Source organism: Eriocheir sinensis, unplaced genomic scaffold, assembly GCF_024679095.1.
Source record: "Eriocheir sinensis breed Jianghai 21 unplaced genomic scaffold, ASM2467909v1 Scaffold685, whole genome shotgun sequence".
NCBI classification, from domain to species: domain Eukaryota; kingdom Metazoa; phylum Arthropoda; class Malacostraca; order Decapoda; family Varunidae; genus Eriocheir; species Eriocheir sinensis.
The window spans coordinates 227,479-247,843 of NW_026112037.1; the positions used below are offsets into that span (position 1 = coordinate 227,479).

General features: G+C 43.4%; 1 long non-coding RNA gene across 2 annotated transcripts; it reads right to left on the bottom strand.

The window, feature by feature from the left end:
* Positions 1–3,401: 3,401 nt before the first annotated feature.
* Positions 3,402–7,485, bottom strand: LOC126993838 (uncharacterized). Of its 2 annotated transcripts, none has more exons than XR_007748333.1 (3): positions 7,167–7,485; positions 5,868–5,993; positions 3,402–4,484 (listed from the first exon to the last, which is right to left on the bottom strand). It is a non-coding gene; the product is annotated as an uncharacterized LOC126993838 (long non-coding RNA). The 2 variants fall into 2 exon arrangements; XR_007748332.1 differs by lacking the exon at positions 7,167–7,485 and adding an exon at positions 6,695–7,097.
* Positions 7,486–20,365: the final 12,880 nt, after the last annotated feature.

A 20,365-nucleotide genomic window follows, 5' to 3' on the forward strand; every position in this document is an offset into this window, starting at 1 on the left:
AATTATATTACAGCTTAAATATGTAACCCTGTAAACATGCATAGAAATTATTAGTAGATATATTTTAAATTCAATACTTTACATAATACAGATCATTTAAATATTTTCCTTGGCACATATACTTCTGTCTGTATTTATAAGTTGCCTCCTCCTCCTCCTCCTCCTCCTCCTTCTTCTTCCTCCTCCTCCTCCTCCTCCTTCTTCTTCCTCCTTCTTCTCCTCCTCCTCTGCAGTGCCTGGCCTGTAAGAAAGAGATGGGACTGTCAGACACTTCCAACTTTAACATTAACTATTTTTTAACCCAGTACACAAGCTGAAAGTAAGAGGTTTTTGTTAATTAATAGCCATAGTAGAAAGGGTTTGTAGGAGTTACCCACAGCACCAGAACCAGTAGTTGTACATAACCTTAGATTAATTACCCCACAGGACCTTACACACTTATATACTTATAGATGTAGCCTTCATAGATTACACTTAAGCAATTCCCACAGAATGCACCATTACACTTAGATTAGTTACCCCACAGAACCTTACACTTAAATGCTTATAGATAAGTAGCCTTCATAGACTACACTTAACCCCTTCACTACGGCCGGGCCAAAACAGCGCCCCGGACCGTATCCGAGATCATCGTGCGCGCCAAATTTCAAATGTCGCTATTGAATATAACAAGTTTTCAGCCATAAACTCAACATAATCATCATGTATTATATACGAAAACATGCAGAATTAAATGGTGCACATAAAGAAACTCACTACGGCCAGGCCAAAACAGCGCCTCCTCGACGTATCTGGGATCGCCCTTCCCTTTGAGCGTAACAAAACCAATCATACATTACCTTAGCCCAGCTTGCATGGTAGTGTTGTCAAGTCCCCCCTCACCCAATCCACCCCTCTACAGCCTCCTGCAGTCTTCCTCCCCCAAATCAGCCCAGACATGAAAGAAAGTCTCATTAGTCAGATAAAGGTTCATCTCCCTGCAAGCACACACACACACACGGAGTACCACAGGGTTCAGTATTAGCACCGATAATCTTCCTGGTATATGTAAATGACATGGCTGAAGGAGTTAATAGCTACATAAACCTGTTTGCTGACGACGCTAAATTACAAAAACATATAAGAAACAAAGAAGATTGTGAAATATTGCAAGAAGACCTATACAAAATTTGGAAATGGAGTATGGATTGGGAGATGGAATTTAATGTGAAAAAATGTCATGTTATGGAAATGGGTAAAAGTGAAACAAGACCAATCTGGATATACAAAATGGGAAATGGTGAAACATTAAAAAAAGTGCATGAAGAGAGAGATCTGGGAGTAGTGATGAGGGATGATAACACAGGGTAACAACCAAAAAATCGTCAGGGGTTTCTCAGCTGATTCTGACTAATTTTGGTGTTCTGAGTCCGAATATCACACTGATTTTGCTCTATCAGGTCAACTTTTTGAGATACAGCCATAGGCCTACCTGACGAGCTATACATATGCTAATATCAGGGGTTTTGAGTTCAATCATATTTTTCTTGAAGAATATATCGAATTACAAAACTAACTTACTTCTCTAAATTAGCTGCATACGTGTCAGTCAGTCATCCTGCTGACAGTCAGCTGCATCCTGCTATTACATATTACATATATTTTTTTTTAATATTTTTCAGGTCATTGATATGGCTTCGGCGCGACGGTCATGCAGGAATAATCCTGACGTTTTCTGCTACATCTGCGGAGAATACACGCTGTCAGTGGACAGGAAGAACATCACAGGATTTGTGAAGCGCGCCTACCAGGCTTACTTTGAAGTCAAGCTGGGTGACCAAGATAAGTCCTGGGCACCGCACACGGTGTGCAAGACGTGCGTGGAATACCTCCGGCGGTGGACGAAGGGCGCGAAAACTTCACTGAAGTTTGGGATTCCGATGGTTTGGAGGGAGCCGTTTGACCATGAATCGGATTGTTACTTCTGCTCCATCAATACTTCTGGCATCAACCGAAGAATCGGCACAGCAGCCTCCAGTACCGACCTTCCATCTGCCCGCCGTCCAGTTGCTCACTGCGAAGAAATTCCTGTACCAGCGTTCAGAGAGCTTCCTGACAGCGACGACGAGGCCACCACTACAGACGAGGGAGGAGATACAGAAGAGGAGTATGGTCCGCAGCCCTTTTCACAAGGTGAGCTTAATGATCTGGTTCGGGATCTCAGCTTGTCGAAGACTTCCTCCGAGCTGTTGGCCTCTAGACTCAAAGAGAAAAATCTACTTGGCGAGGCCGCCGTATCAATTTCTTTAGTAGAAGGCATGAGGACTACATGGGCTACTTCTGCCAGGAGGAAGACCTCGTGTACTGCCGAGATGTCGCCGGTCTTTTTGTTAAACTCGGCGCTTCTCAATACGATCCGAGAGATTGGCGACTCTTCATTGACAGCTGCAAGCGCTCTTTGAAGTGTGTGCTCCTCCACAACGGGAACCAGTTCGCCTCAATCCCTCTTGCGCACTCCACAACTCTCGAAGAGAACTATGAAGCAGTGAAGTACGTGCTCGACAAAATCCAATATGAGCAGCACCAATGGATCATCTGCGTCGACCTCAAGATGGTGAACTTTCTACTTGGTCAGCAGTACGGGTTCACAAAGTACCCATGCTTTATATGTATGTGGGACAGTCGAGACAGAGCCCAGCACTATGTAAAGAAAGAGTGGCGCGAGAGCAGTTAGTACCTGGGGCGAGAAACATCATAAACGAACCTCTTGTTGACCGGGAGAAGATATTGATCCCACCGCTGCACATGAAGCTTGGGTTAATGAAACAGTTCACGCGCTTTGGACAAGGATGGGAGGTGCTTCAACTACCTGTGCCGAGCCTTTCCTCGACTGACCATTGAGAAGCTGAAGGCCGGCATTTTCGATGGCCCACAGATACGGCAGCTCATCAACGACACAGTTCCAAAACTCCATGAACACGCTAGAGTGCGCCGCCTGGAAATCGTTTGTGGAGGTGGTGAACAACTTCCTGGGGAACACGAAGGCAGCAAACCACGCCAGACTCATCAGCAGCATGATAGAGGCTTTTCAAAAACTCGGGTGTTTGATGAGTATATAGATGCACTTCCTATTCTCACACATGGAGAAGTTTCCTGAAAACCTTGGGGCGATGAGCGACGAGCAGGGAGAAAGGTTCCATCAGGACATGCGCCAAATGGAGGAGAGGTACCAGGGGAGGTGGGATGCAGTCATGCTGGCGGACTACTGCTGGTCGCTGAAGAGAGACAACCCAGCAGCTGCTCACGCACGGGAATCGAAGAAACGCCGATTTATGCCGTGAACTCTGAAATTTTGTGTCACGTAACGTTTATTTAGAAGTATTATATGCTTATCAAATTTGATGGAGTAAATAAAAACTGAATGAATTTGGATACGTTGACTTTTATTTCTTGAGGAAAACGGAAAAAATCGTCAGGGTTTCTCAGCTGATGATCCACAGAAATTTGTTTTTTTACAAAAAATCGATTATAAAAAAAATTCTGTAGCAAAAAATCTTGACATGATTGAGCAAAACCAAGGTCATTTTCGGACTCAGAGCATCAAAATTAGTCTAATTCAGCTGGAAAACCCTGGACGATTTTCAAAAAATATTTTTTTGTTACCCAGTGTATAATCAACCAGAGAGTCATATAAATCGGATCTTTAGAGACACATATAACTTGGTGAAAAATATTGGAGTAGCATTTAACTACATGGACAAGGACATGATGAGAAGGCTAATCACTACCATGATTAGACCAAAATTAGAATATGCAGAGGTAGTGTGGTCCCCCCATAAGAAGAAGCATATAAAGAAACTAGAAAGAATACAGAGGATGGCATCAAAAATGGTCCCAGAGTTGGAGGGATTAATATACGAGGAAAGATTAAAGGAAATGAACTTAACAACACTGGAACAAAGAAGAGAAAGGGGAGACCTAATCCAAATTTATAAATTATTAAACAAAATAGATGAAGTAGATAATGAAGAACTGCTACTAACAGAAGGAAACATAAGCAGAAATACAAGAGGACACAGTAAAAAAAATTGAGAAAGGGGAGATGCTTGAGAGACACAAAGAAGTATAGCTTCCCTAAAAGAAATGTAGAGGTTTGGAACAGTCTGAGCGAGGATATAGTATCAGCGAGGAGTGTGCAAAGCTTTAAAGATAAGTTGGATAAATGCAGACACGGAGACGGGACCACACGAGCATAATGCCCAGGCCCTGTAAAACTACAACTAGGTAAATACAACTAGGTAAATACACACACACATTTGGGAAGGCTTTCATGTTGTATCAGGCCCTCCTCCTTCTCTCCTCCTCCTTAAACAGACACCCTCGCCATAGACCGATAGGTCTTCTGGTGTCTGTTCTTCCTATGTATTCTTCCTATGTATGTATTCCTCCTCCTCCTATCTTTGCTTGTGTCTCATGTTCTTCATTGAGGCCATTCACAGCTACTCCTGCAATAATAATAATAATAGTAAGAAGAATGGTTTTGGTATGGAAGGAAAGGAGGAGAGAGAGAGAGAGAGAGAGAGAGAGAGAGAGAGAGAGAGAGAGAGAGAGAGAGAGAGAGAGAGAGAGAGAGAGAGAGAGAGAGAGAGAGAGAGAGAGAGAGAGAGAGAGAGAGAGAGAGAGAGAGAGAGAGAGAAAAGAATAAAACCAGAAATAGGTAGACAGAAAGGTAATTACAGAGAGAGAGAGAGAGAGAGAGAGAGAGAGAGAGAGAGAGAGAGAGAGAGAGAGGAAAGAGAAACACACACAAAAAAAGAGAAAATAAAATAAAATAAAAATACAGTCAAACCTCGGTTTTCCTTACCTCACCTAATCTAACCTTACCTAACCTTCCCTAACCTAATCTAACCTTCCCTAACCTAATCTAACCTTCCCTAACCTAATCTAACCTTACCTAACCTTCCCTAACCTAATCTAACCTTCCTTAACCTAATCTAACCTTACCTAATCTAACCTAATCTAACCTTACTTAACCTTCCCTAACCTAATCTAACCTTACCTAACCTTCCCTAACCTAATCTAACCTTACCTAACCTTCCCTAACCTAATCTAACCTTACCTAACATAATCTCATAGCTGGGCGTTATCGTGGTAAGTTATCGCGATACTTTATTGCTGATAATAAAATTGGGTTATCGGCCATCCGTTACTTAATTAAATATATATCAGTATCTTCGTTACTTTTGTAACCAAACTAGCAATAATCGCTACTTTTTTCCGCCTCTCAGAAAAAAACATCTCCCTACACGTGGCGCCCGGTGTTGTATGAAAAAACTTCGGGGTATGAAATATCTTCGGTGAAGAGATTTCATACTTAGATCATCAACATTAAAACACTAAGTTATTATCTATGTTAGACTCAAAAATCAATATATCAAAGAGAAAAATCATTTAACTTTGCCCAAAAAATGATTATTCACTGCCTCAAATTTGATATTCCACATTCGTTTGCGAGCATGCCATGGTATTGAAGGCACCCGGTGTTGTGTTATTTGGTGTCCCATCGTCAAAAGCAGGCGCTTTAGTTTACAAACACTAGTCTCTCATGAACAACGCATGTTCAGACCAGTAAGCGTTGCCCTGTACAGTCTCACAAAGTCTCACATTACGAGTAGCTGCTGGAAGGCTGATTAACCATGCCTAACCTAAACTAACCTTACCTCACCTAATCTAACCTAATCTAACTTAATCTAACCTTAAACACACACACACACACACATAGGCCTACTAAGCGTTATGGAGACGGGACAGCACGAACCTAGTACATCTCTTTTCCAGTATTTCACAACGAGGTATATACAACAAGGTAAATACACACATAGGCCTACCTTAATCTCAAATGCATCCCCTGTAGGTGAAGCCACATTCTTGTCGTATCAGGCCCTCCTCCTCCTCCTCCTGTATCTCATGTTCAGACTTCTTGCATTCTTCATTGAGGCCATTCACAGCTACTCCTGCAATAATAATAATAATAATAATAATAATAATAATAATAATAATAATAATAACAATACATTCCACAGTGAATTTAGCATAGTAACCTATTATCCCCAGTGTGTGTTACCCACCACACCACCACTAAACTCCAGCACACACACACACACACACACACACACACACACACACCCACACAGCCTTAAAATATTTACACAATCTCCTCAAAACACACACACACACACACACACACACACACACACACACAAAAAAAAAAAACATACATGACAAAAACGCAAATGGAAAGAACCTGCTACGGGGTGTGATTCTATAGTTTTACCAGGACACACACACACACACACACACACACACACACACACAAAAAAACGCACATGAAAGAGGCACTTCCGGGTGTGATTCTATAGTTTTACCAGGACACACACACACACACACACACACACAAAAACGCACATGAAAGAGGCACTTCCGGGTGTGATTCAATAGTTTTACCAGGACACACACACACACACACACACACACACACACACACACACACACAGGCTTAAAATACTTACACAATATCCTCAAAACACACACACACACACTATGGCCATCCCCTGGTCCATGGCCCTTGTTTACTATGGCCCAGGCTGTACGTGGCATCCCTCGACCATGGCACCTTTAAATAGGCCTACCCAGGCACCATGGCACTGATACTAACCTTGAAAATCACAAAATATGGCACTATGGACCATTATTTCTCCCCTCCAATGGCCCTCCGGTGGTCCATGGCCCTAGTTGAGTAAGGCCATGGCAGGGGCGTCTACCTAACTCTCTGTGGCACCCTCGTACACTTGGCACCATGGCACACAGTATCTTCCCTCTAATGGCCCTTCGGTGGTCCATGGCCCTTGAATACTACGGCCATACCCTTTGTGGCACTCTCGTAGACACTTGGCGCTTAAACCACCCTTGAAAATCACAACTTGGCACCATGGCACACATTATCTTCCCTCTAATGGCCCTTCGGTGGTCCATGGCCCTTGAATACTACGGCCATACCCTCTGTGGCACTCTCGTGGACACTTGGCGCTTAAACCACCCTTGAAAATCACAACTTGGCACCATGGCCCACAATACCTTCCCTGTAATGGCTTAATATTAACGCGTGTTGGGCAATGACGAGCTGGTACCTTCGTTTAGTAGGCCGTGCAGGTCAAGGGGAAGGCTGTGGAGAATGTTGAGGTGGAGCAGGAGGTGGAGAAGGCAGTGGAGAAGGTGTTATATGGCGAGGACGATATATAAGGTGGACTGGACTGCCGCCATTTTAGATCACCAAGTCGAAATGAAAAACTTAAAAGAGTATATCATTCCGTAAGGGTTTGATCAAAACAAACCTCTATCGACAATATTAAAGCTTATTCACCCATGTTAGGAACGTCAGAGAACATATTATTTATTTTTAGGCTCAGTAACGTAAGAAAAGTCTACAGCGCCCCTTCAAAAATGGTAAAACACGCCACCAATAAAATAAAAAAAATACACGATACATTATAAAAACCAAACACAGCATTGAATTCATAGCACGAAACATTTTTAAACTAAACGAAAAATAAAAAACATCGTTCACCCTCCCCCTACGCCCCCTACACCCCCTTCCCCGGGCCACCCTAGAGACAACCCCCCCCTGCCCAAGACCCCTATCACCACCCCGGTGATACCACCCGACCACTCCCCCCCCCCTAAACACAAAATCGTTATTTACTCCGTTAATACTCAACCGATCGGATTCTAGTAAAGACCAAAATGTTCAGCGTCAAATACTACACCCGGGGAGCTCCACAAACACGAGGAAAACATGGACACAGCAAGAGGCGCAGGCGAAAACCGTTAAGACCAAACTTTGGACCGGTATAGCTCAATAACGAAAAAAGCTATCTTGATTCTGACAGCGCCATCGTGTTCTCCGGCAAACTCTACACCTTGTATCAGTTGTTCATCAAGAAATGTCAAGAAACAAAAAAAAAGAACCAAACGCTTCTAAAGTTAAATTTGAAAGCGTCAGATTATAGCTGGTCTCGGCTGAACTCGCGATACTTATTTCCATAAATGTATCTTTACTAGTAAAGGCGTGACAGGTGGTTAAAGAAATGACGTGTTGTCTCCAAAACTAAAGGTCGTAGCGAAGATTCGAGACCAGCGTTGTATTCATCGTTAAATTCTAAAACCTTCATTATCTATTGACGAATGAGAAAAAATAGATATTAAACGAAGTACGTTGGATCAAAGTTAAAAAAAAACGCGAAAAACAGATCATAATAACCCCATAACTATTGGTTGTAGCGTCATTCTGAAGGCACCAGCGTGTTCCCCGTAACTGGTTCTCCCAGGCGACAATTGGGCATACAAAACTTTACAGTATTAAAGGACTTATAGGCTTTCAAAGTTTCAGCACGTTTTTTTAAATCGTGGATATCTCCGTCAGTTTTAGGCCTAGCGCAATTCTGATAGCACCAGAAATTCTAATATTGTTTTCTTCACGTCTATGAACCTCTCTGATCAAGCTGGAGGCAAGAATAACGAAACTTGCATATTTGAAAAAAGATGGTTTTAGAGGAGGTGAAATTCTGGCTGTAAACACCGGAGAGTTTCATAACGGTAGAAACACAAAATCGTTCATAGCTCCGTTAATACTCTACCGATCCGATTCTAATAAGCATCAAAATGTTCAGCGTCAAATTCTACACTAGCTGAGTGCAACGAACACGAGAAAAAACGAGAGGATAAAATTGAGGGTTACGACCATTTCTCAGAATATAGCTGATAACTTCTATAATAATTGAGCTAGCGCAAAACCAAGACCAGAAATGGCTTTCTTGTGATGTGCCCTCTCAAAATCATGCCCGACATTAAGACATTACTTAGATATGGATGCAGGAATCGATGCAGAAACAAAACATTCTGATCAACGCCTTAGCTAGGATATCTTGATACCTAATAAAGTTATCTCTATTCTGACGACGCCACGTTATTCTCCGTCAAATTTTACATCAGATATCAGTTGATCAATAATACACAATTTTCAATATTGCATTTTTTATACGTGGGGTATTACAATTTATCCCTAGGTCAAATGACTGCTGGAAAAGCATGCACATTAGCTTAAATGCAATTATTGATTTCCTAAAACAAATACATTAGTTTCATTTATGTAAGACTATCATTGAAGGAAGTATTAATGAATACATGTCGACTGTGGTTTATGAATTAGTTTGCAATGTGTGTGTGTGTGTGTGTGTGTGTGTGTGTGTGTGTGTGTGTATCATATTTTGTTTCATTATTTCAGATGCAAGGCATACAACCCTGTGCAACTTATTGTTTTCATGGCCGAAATATTCAACGGCTACATGAAAAAAAGACTGGTAGACGTTGCACAAGGGAGACGGAAAGTGAAGAACATCAGTATGGGCACACTTTCCCTGGATGCAGTAACCCCCCTAGGAGGAGGAAAATTTCAAGTACCAAGTCAGTCTAAGGCTTCAGTTCAATACAAAGTGGACATGCAAACTGGCTTTTGCGAGTGCGTTGTGGGACAGACTGGCTCGCTCTGCAAACATCAAGCCGCGTGTGCAGAGCACAACATGGTAGTTCTGCCCCAAGTTTTCACTGCCACAAGTGAAAACAGGCGATGGCTGGCGTCTGTGGCAGTGGGCGAGGAAAAAACCCCTCCAGCAAGTTTTTTCGAGGGATTGCTGGAAACACCAAAAAAAGTGCATAAAGAAAATTACTCCACCTCTGCAGCTGCAGAATGTATGTATGACCAACCACTGTTGGAAAATGACTCCATTTCTACAGCTGCAGAGCTTAGTGCTATGCACGACCAGCCAATGTTGGATCGTAAAGTGAAGAGTTCTAATAATCGGGTGGAGAATTGAATGAATTCATGGCAACTCTTCAAACTCTAAATGATAAATACGGGGATGAAAACACTGGCTCAGCCCTCAAAACAGCCATAAAGAGACTGAACATGGTAAAGAGTACAAACATGCTCAATAGCATACTGTACAGTGTAGGTAGCGGTCTATGCACTAATGGAGCTGGCCGAGGTATACAATTCGGTGCCAGCCAAGCTCTATTGCACGGCGAGGCCAGGCAAACCAAGAGGAGCAGCACCTCTTGAAAAGGACGCCGAGCCAGTGGTGTTGCAAAAGACCGCAAAACCAAACGGCCACGAAATTTGTCAGCTAACATTGCCGACAACGTAGCCAATGCAAAGTCGCATGGAACTGGCCACTGAGACAATAGTACGTATTCTTTTGACCATAAGTAAGTTACTGTGTGTGAAATAATATATGTTCAACTGGTTTAAGAAATATTCATTAATTCCACCCATTATATATATATATATATATATATATATATATATATATATATATATATATATATATATATATATATATATATATATATATATATATATATATATATATATATATATATATATATATATATATATATATATATATATATATATATATATATATATAATGAGCAGAGAGAGAGAGAGAGAGAGAGAGAGAGAGAGAAGAGGGGGTCATATACTTACCATGAAGAAGAAAAATAAACATGATGAGTGCATATATAAAGCCCTTTCACATTATATTATATCTACCTTGAGAAAAAATTACTACACGATCAGACAAAGACGCAGAGTCAGACAGACACATAGATATACCTATTCTTAGCATGATAAAGAAATAAAACATGATAAATTCTTATATATAGCCCTTTCACGTTAAATATTTACCTTGAGAAAAAATAACTACACTATACAGCATGACACAACGCACACGACGGATACGTGCATTCACACACAAATAACGGCGAGCGCACACACACACACAGGTGATATGTCTAAGAACGCCGAAAATCACAGCGCGCAGCAAGTTTGTTGGAGTCACCCCTTAACCTCTAAGAACGGCGAGAATCACAGCGCGCAGCAAGTTTGTTGGAGTCACCCCTTACCTAAAGCCGTCTGCCTACCGTTCTCGCAGGAGTGCGAGTGGAGTATACAGAGTGAATATATGCGACCCGGGCTGCTCCGAGGAGCGCCAGCAACCATGTCCTTCCCGTGTGAGGTCGGAACACTACTACTACTACTACTACTACTACTACTACTACTCTATCCGTTAGTTGCGTTGTGAGAGGTATGTTTTCTCGTATTCTCTTACAAAGCAATCCATTGGCCACGGCCCCTCCATTAATTGTGGCCGACAACCAACTTTATTTAGTTAATTTTGCAAATAGCGTTATAGAACTTAAAGCTAACCGAGCCTCTGGGTTGATACCATTACACGTGACCACTTCCATCGCAGGGCAATGACATAAGCGATATTTCCTTCCCCCTGCCCACGCTCATCATCATCTTACTACTCTTCTCGTTATCGGTGCTAAGTGCAATGTTCTATCCTGCTGGCTAATTCTCAGTACTTTACTTATATCGCCTTTGTTGTAACCCTTGACCCATTTGAATACTTCTATCAGATCTCCCCGCACTCTTCGTCTCTCTAGTGAATGTAAGTTTAGATGTTTCAGCCTATTTTGATATGGGAGGTTCCTCAGCCCCTGAATCATCTTGGTCATCCTCCTCTGAACTGATTCTAGCAAGTTGATGTCCATTCTGTAGTGTGGGCACCAAAACTGGACAGCATAATCTAAGTGTGGCCTAACTAACGCTAAATAGAGTCTGAGGATGACCTCTGCACTCCTGTTGGTTACCGTCCTGTTAATAAAGCCTAATACCCTGTTAGCCCTATTCCTCGCACTAATACATTACTTCCTTAGTTTTAGGTCAGAGTTCACTAACACTCCCAAATCCCTTTCACACTCAGACCTGCCTATCGCTGTGGAGTCTAACCTATACCCGTGCAGGGATGGCCCGAAGGGAATGCAGTTGGGGGGGGGTAAGGTAAACTATGACCAACTCAGTCATTTTATGACCAACTCCAAACTGGCGAGCGAAGCGAGCCATTCAGCGGGTTTTTTTTTAAAACTCACCTTTTTTAGGGGCATTTTTAAGGCCTAAGTAGGGACATTTATGAGTACAGGCAAATCCTTATTCACTGCCGAGTGTCTTAAAGCTATCCACATGTCACCATCTACTCCACCTGGAGCACATAATGTGCATGGAAGGATTTGGAGGATCACCCAAACATAGCCAGCGCTAACCCCTGCAGGAGGCTGGTTCAAGAGTGATGATACTGAGCCAGTATACAGTTCCGAATAACGCAGTCGGGCCATCCATGCTCTCTGATCCCTCCCCGCCTGTGGCCATTCCTGCCTAAAAAAAAAAAAAAAAAAAAAAAATTTGACCAACTCACTAGGACTTTTTGACCAACTCCGACCAAACATTGGGGGGGGGGTGACCCCCCCCCCCACCCACCCCCGCTCGGGCCATCCCTGTACCCGTGTAATGGGTTGCGTGTTCCTTCACTAAGTACGCTACACTTGGTGATGTTAAAATTCATCTGCCATTTCTCTGACCAAGCTGACAGTTTGTTGAGATCCTCCTGCAGTGCTCTAGCGTCCTCCCCTGTCCTAATAGTGCGTCCTATTTTGGTGTCATCTGCAAATTTACCTATGTCACTAGTCATCCCATTGTCTATGTCATTGATGTAGATAATGAATAGAAGCGGGCCTAAAACTGAGCCTTGAGGAACCCCACTGGTAACATTACCCCATTCGGATTTTTTACCGTTAATGGTAACCCTCTGTTTCCTGTCGCTAATCCACGCCTTAATCCAATCAAATACTTTCCCTCTTATCCCTTGACCCCTGACTTTATTTAACAGTCTCTGGTGAGGTACCTTATCGAAGGCCTTACTAAAATCAAGATAAACTACATCATAGCTCTCATCATTGTCAGCTGCCTCGTATACTCTATTGTAAAAGGATATAAGATTAGTGAGGCACGACTTTCCTTTAGTAAACCCATGCTGTGAGTCGTGAATTAAACTATTTTTTTTTTTTTTTTTTTTTTTTTTTACGTTGATTGCCTATTGCGCCGGTAGGCATCTTCCCGGTGGGGCCTGATGGTCTGCCCAAGGCTTCTTCCAGGTGGGGCCTGATGGTCGGCCCAGCCCGTTCTGGCGGAGGCGAGTGTTTATAGTGGCGCCATCTTGCATTGGCTCATGCTGCCCCCCGGAACTCGTTCTTGATTCGCTTGGACGGCTTCCTCTAGAGTCCGGGTTGATGGGTGGTCTTCAGGACAGCATGTGGGTAGTTTTAAGCCACTCGGCGGTGACTGAAAAATCCGAGTGGTAGCGTGGGGATTCGAACCCGCGTCGTCCATCACGCGGTGAATGTGGGCCCAGTACGCTACCACCTACGCCACCGCCTACCTATATCTGTTTATATGGTCCCTAATACTATCAGCTATTATTGACTCAATCATTTTACCTATAACTGACGTCAAACTGATCGGCCTATAGTTTTGAATTGAAGATTTGTCTCCTTTCTTAAATATTGGAATAACGTGTGCCTGCCTCCATGAAACAGGCACCACCCCTGTGTCTAGTGACTTCCTAAATACTTCTGTTTACTGCCCACTTATTTCAGTTTCGCATTCCTTTATTACCCTGGGGAAAAGTTCATTTGGCCCTGGCGCCTTAGTGACTTTAAGTCTATCTATCTGTCTAATCACGAGCTCCCTACTTATGTTGATGTCGGTTAATTCTTCTACCTCTTCTCCCCTGTAGATCTGTTCTCCCTGAGGTATATCATCTAATCTTTCCTTGGTAAATACAGTTAAGAAATATCTATTTAACGCCTCGCTCATTTCCTCATCACTATCAATCAGTGATTCTCCTGACTTAAGCGGCCCTATCTTATCCCTAACCTTGGTCTTATAAAGCTGAAAGAAGCCCTTTGGATTGATTTTTGCTTCCCTGGCAATTCTAATCTCATAATTACGTTTTGCCATACGTGTGTTTTTCTTTACTGCTCTAGCTAAATCATTGTAACTATCCCTTAGGTGAGTTTCCCCCCTTTTAATTCTAACATATAGTCCTCTTTTCCTTCCTATTTCAGTTTTTAGTCTGTCTGTCATCCATCTCGGGTAATTACCTGTTGACCTGACTTCCCTGTGAGGTATAAACTGTTTCTGTCCTAATTTAATCTCCCTGACCAGACTATTGTACTCACCCTTCAAGCTACTGACCTGACTAGTGACCTCACCAGAGATTACCGCCCCTCCCTGCTCTGGGTCCTGACCTACTTCTGATCTCACTCCCCTAAGCTTCTGCAGCTGATTTCTTAACCCCTCATAGTCTGCCTTCCTGAAGTCAGGTATTAATGTGTTGTTACTGCTTACTCTATCCTCCCATTTAATATTAAATCTAATTTCCTTATGATCACTGTTACCTAATGAATCCCCAACCTCAATGTTGCTTATTATGTCCTCTCTATTAGTTAACGACAAATCCAACCTATTTTCTTCCCTCGTTGGTGTTCTAATTAACTGCTTAAGGAAACTATCCTGTATCACATCTAACAAATTCTGTGCCTCTTGGTCTCCGGATAAAGTATCCCACTCTATGTTCCTATAATTGAAATCCCCAATTACACACACATTCCTATATCTTGACGCCCTACTGATTTCTTGTAAAAGGGAATTGGCTACTGTCCCTGGTAAGGTTGGGCGGTCTGTAGAGTACTCCGATGACAAGCTTCTCCTTCCTACCTATTGTTTCTACCCAGAGGGATTCTGTATTGCTATCTTCCTTGATTAAGTTGTTAATGACACACTTAGATTGTCCCTGCCGAAGAGTGTGACCCCACCCCCCTCCCTGCCTATTCGATCTGGCTGTATACATGTTTATTTATACAGCCTGTCTACGGCCATGGGAAGACCTCCACCTACTGTCCTATGCCTGTACCTTCCTTACGACTGCTGGAGAACAAATGTATCACGCCTATAACGTAAGAAATGAAGGAAAAGAGAGGCGGCCTTAGTTGATGATGAAGGATTTACCCCCTAAAAAGGGAGAACGGGCCTTAGTTGAATCTAGCGGGCCAGGGAGGGCGATGCCAGCTCTACGACAACTCCTTCAGACACAACAATAAAATGACGTTTAGGAGCTCAGATCAATCCTTTCCGCTCGTATAACCTACACCAACAGTTAGGCTTCATGCACAGTGTTTGCTTGGGTACGGTAACTGACGTGGGTGTGATTGTGTTCAGCCAGAAGCCGGGTGATACAATGTACTGGGAAGGCCTGACTGGAAGTGTATTGGACTGGCTGCGGGGAGACGGTGGGCGGGGCATGCGGCGGGGAGGGGAGGCTGTATTTACGCTGATTTATCCTTTTATGAGCTGTCTATGGCGATGGGAAGACCTCCACGTACAATATTATACCTGCAGCTTCCTTAACAGTGATGGAAAACTAATGTATCACGCCCAAACGCCCACACACACGGGAGTTCACGGGTGCGCTGGGCGGGGAGGGGAGGCTGTATATACGCTGATTTATCCTTTTATGAGCTGTCTATGGCGATGGGAAGACCTCCACGTACAATATTATACCTGCAGCTTCCTTAACAGTGATGGAAAACTAATGTATCACGCCCAAACGCCCACACACACGGGAGTTCACGGGTGCGCTGGGCGGGGAGGGGAGGCTGTATATACGCTGATTTATCCTTTTATGAGCTGTCTATGGCGATGAGAAGACCTCCACGTACAATATTATACCTACAGCTTCCTCATTAGTGCTAGAAATCTAATGTATCACACCCAAAACGCCCACACACAGCCCATGCACACGGGAGTTCACAGGGTACGCTGGGCGGGGCTTCTGGCGGGACGGGAGGCTGTATATACGCTGATTTACCCCTTTTATGAGCTGTTTATGGCCATGAGAAGACTTCCACGTACAATATCATACCTACAGCTTCCTCATTAGTGCTAGAAATCTAATGTATCACACCCAAAACGCCCACACACCGCCCAAGCACACGTACGGGAGTTCACGGAGTACGTTGGGAGGGACTTCTTGGCGGCTGAGAGTAGGCAATATCGACGTTGAATTATCGCTTTATATACTGTCTGTGGCTATGGAAACACCTCCACGTACCGTCCTATACCTCTACGTTCCTTGTGGCTACAGGAAAAGCAATGTACCACGCCCCGAACGCCCAGAAATAGCCCGAAATTAGCCTGAATGCACGGCGAAAAAACACGACTTGGGCTTTGAATTCTCACCTCGTCCCCTGCTGAATGAATGGCATACCAGGCGTGTTTGCTCACAGGGGGCAGCACTGACCGGGGCTCCTTTTTTTTTTTTTTTTTTTCCGAAGATTGACATAAGCTAATAGAGTGACTTATCCCTTAAACGCCTCATATCTAACCCTTGAACCCACGTGAGGATGTGTTATATCTATCAGTCTTACGTGTACTGTGCGTGTGTGTGTGTGTGTTTATAGGGAGAAGTGAGGTGATGTGAACGGTTCGTGTGAGAAGGGGAAGGAACGTGAAGGTTAGAGGTGAAGTAGGGAGGAAAGGGGAAGGGGGAGGAGGTGATTACCCAATGCCATAATCATTCGTTAGTCATATATTGCTTACTCAGAGGAGGAGGGGGTTAGGGAGGAAGGAGGGAAGGAGAGGAGGAAAGGGAGGAAGAGGGGGAGGGGGAGGGAAGGAAGGAGAGAGGGGTAGGTAACGGGAAGGTGTGTGTGTGTGTGTGTGTGTTTTCCTAGGCTGTCAATCTCTCTCTCTCTCTCTCTCTCTCTCTCTCTCTCTCTCTCTCTCTCGTGGCCAGGTATGTCCTTTTTAATTCCGTATGAACGATCGAGTAATTGAGGTGACCAAAGGCTTGACCCAAATATAAATAAATAAATAAATAAATAGAAGAACGAGAAAGAAAAGTAAGAATAAGATGGATTGAAAAAAAAAATGCAATGATTTAATAGATAATACACACACACACACACACACACACACACACACACACACACACACACACACACACACACACACACACACACACAGCCTGTCAAGAGGGGCCACACAATGGGAAGAGTCCAGCCAGCCCTCGCACCCCTCAACCCCTCTCATCTCCCCTCTCCACCTCTCACCCCTTCATCTTTTCTGTCCTGTCCAACCACACGTAGATTACTAGTGGTAGCGGTAGTAGACACCCTCGCCATAGACTGATAGGTCTTCTGGTGTCTGTTCTTCCTATGTATTCCTATGTATTCATCTCCTCCCCCATCCCCTCCCTCTCCCCATTCACCCCCCATGCTTCCTCCTCTTCCCCTCACCTCCCCTTCCTCCCCATCCCCCTTCACCTCTCATCCAGCCACCTGCCACATCCCTCCCTCCATCATTATAACGCATCACCATCACTGCCTCATTTCAAGTATCCCTCCATCACTATAACATCACCATCACCAGTACCTATCACCTTCCCCTTCATCACCATATAAAGGATCACTATTACATTGACCACCATCAACACCATCATCACTATATCACTTTCCCATTATCGTCTATTATCAATATTTCTCCTCCTCCCTCCACCCTCTCTCCCAAGTCCAGTAATATTCCTTCAAACAACTACAAGGTCATTCTGTATTATACCCTCTAGTTGAAGCCAGTCTCCTGCCCCCATTCTCACATTTTGCCCTAATCTAATATGTACCATCTAGTTAATCAATCCGGTAATATTCCTTCAAACAACTACAGGGTCCCTTCTGTACACTGGTCATGGGAGGGTAAAACCTCATTTGCTTAAACCCTTCACTGTGGATTTCCTACAAGAAGACATCACCAAGCTACAGGAGTGGAGCAAAAAGTGGCTGCTACAATTCAGTGAAGAAAAATATAGTCCTGCACCTTGGGAGGGGATATCCACCACACCAGTACCACGTGGGAAGCACTCCACTATCCACCACAGAGACAAAGAATGATCTGGGAGTACATATGTTACCAGGCTACCAGTGAAGGGATATCCAGCACACCAATACCACATGGGAAACACTCCACTATCCACCACAGAGGCAGAGAATGATCTGGGAGTACATGTTACCAGGTTACCAGTGAAGGCGAAATTCGTGCCAATCACAGCGGACGGGTAAAAACATTTGCTAATAATATGAACTGTCCGAGAAAACATGAAAAACAGTGGAGTAGATACCAACCTTCAGCTTTGGGATGACCACAGACACATACATTTATTTAAAGGTGGATGTCATTATTTAGATCCATAAAAGGGGCATCAAAACAAAAATGATAGACCCAAACACTCCCTCAATGACACAACATATGAGGGACAGTAACATAAAAAATCAGTGGAAATTCAATACCTTATATATAGAACAAATAATAGACCCAAACACTCCCTCAATGACACGACATATGAGGGACACTAACGTCATTATAAAAAATAAGTGCAAATTCAATACCTTATATATAGAACAAATAACAGACCCAACAAGACATATAAGGGACACTAAATTCAGTGTAAAAAAATAAGTGAAAATTCAATACCTTGAGTCAACCACAAATAGTAGAGATTTTTGGGTATTTGGTAAGCTTTGGTTCTTTCTGGTAAGGCACTGGTAGAGGTTTTATGTTTTAGGAAAGGCTTTCATATGGGTTGTGTTGGTAGTAGTATTTCCAGGTGTAGATTTGCGAGCTTCCCCAACAACACGAAAAACACTCATAAGCCTGACTGGTATCCTTGGAGGCTTTGGGAAATAGCTGTCACAACCCAGGCTCGCCAGATTCTGTGCAGTGTAGTGCGGAGGACGCGGAGACAAACACAAAGCCTCTGGGGTCAAGGCGTTGGCCAGCGGCTGTAATAAATAAGTCATTTTTTCAACCCTTGTTACGTCTACGCTGCTGACGGATAATGCAGGCAAACATTTTATTCAACTTTCTTTTCCTTATTATTTGGTTGTTTTGTACAGAGATCAGAATTTAGTACCCTTACTGCTAACATGGGAGTGTGTGCAGTAAACAACAGAATGTCTGAGCCCTCTCAACCTTTGTGTTCTCATAAGACTGAGACACTTTCATGGAGTATAAGATACTTATTTTCGTGACTGGACTTTTTTTCCACACCACCTCTGAGGTAAAAGTCCCAGGCGCGTTTTTATTTAAGAGGTGTCCCCTGAAGGCCTAATCCTCTCTTTGATCTTTGATCAGAAAATTCATTAGTTGGGTTGTTGACAAGTTGGCAACACAGCGGGTTTATGCGTTTATACATTTTTAAATGGAAGCAGTAAGTTATTGCAGTAAGAGTTGTTACAATAGCAGAAGCAGCACAGGTCATTATGCGTTAGCAGTACGGGTCGTTGCGGCAGCAGAAAAAACACAGGTTGCTATGCGTCATGCAGCAGAACAGGTCGTTGCGGCAGCGGAAAAAACACGAGTTGCTATGCGTCATGCAGCAGTATGGGTTATTATGCAGAAGCAGAATGGGTTGCTGCGACGAGAGCGCCACAGTATCACCCAGCACCTAAATATATTCCATCAATACTCTTACACTCTAACACGGTGTGGAGTCGGATATAAAAAAATTTGACTCCACCCCCTCCCCCTTACCCTTGTCTGGTGCAGTGGTAGGGAAATTAAAGCCCGCAACACCACATCGCACCACAATAAATGAACCACACCTCACCTTAATTAACGAGCCACACCGCACCACAGTAAACGAACCATACCGCACTACAATAAACGAACCATACCTCACCTTAATTAACGAACCACATCGCACCACAATAAATGACCCACACCTCACCTTAATTAACGAGCCACACCGCACCACAGTAAACGAACCATACCTCACCTTAATTAACGAACCACATCGCACCACAATAAATGACCCACACCTCACCTTAATTAACGAGCCACACCGCACCACAGTAAATGACCCACATCACACCACAGTAAAAAAACCACACAGCACCACAATAAAGGAGTCGGAGAGCATTTTACCGTCTCCAACTCCAGGCAAAAGTAGGCTACACACTGGTACCGTTAAATATACCTTATTTAAATGCACCGCGTGATATCAGACTTAAATACACCCTTAGTAAATTCATGACACTTCAGGTATAGACAGAAAAAAAATCCCCTCCTCCTGTTTTGCCTCTCTTCTTTCTTCTTGTCTTCTTTATTCTTTATTCTTGTCTTCTTTTCCTCTTCATTGACTAGGCTCTCTTGCAGGCCTGGAAAAAATGGTACTGTCAGTCGCTTCCACATCAACTATTTCAAAATCACCAAAAAGGAGATCAACTGAGTTCTAGTGAGTGTGTTTTCTACGTTCATGGTACAAAAGAAGGGTCGTCTACCTCTACCACCAGGGTCTTAAAACTACCTGTGGAAAGA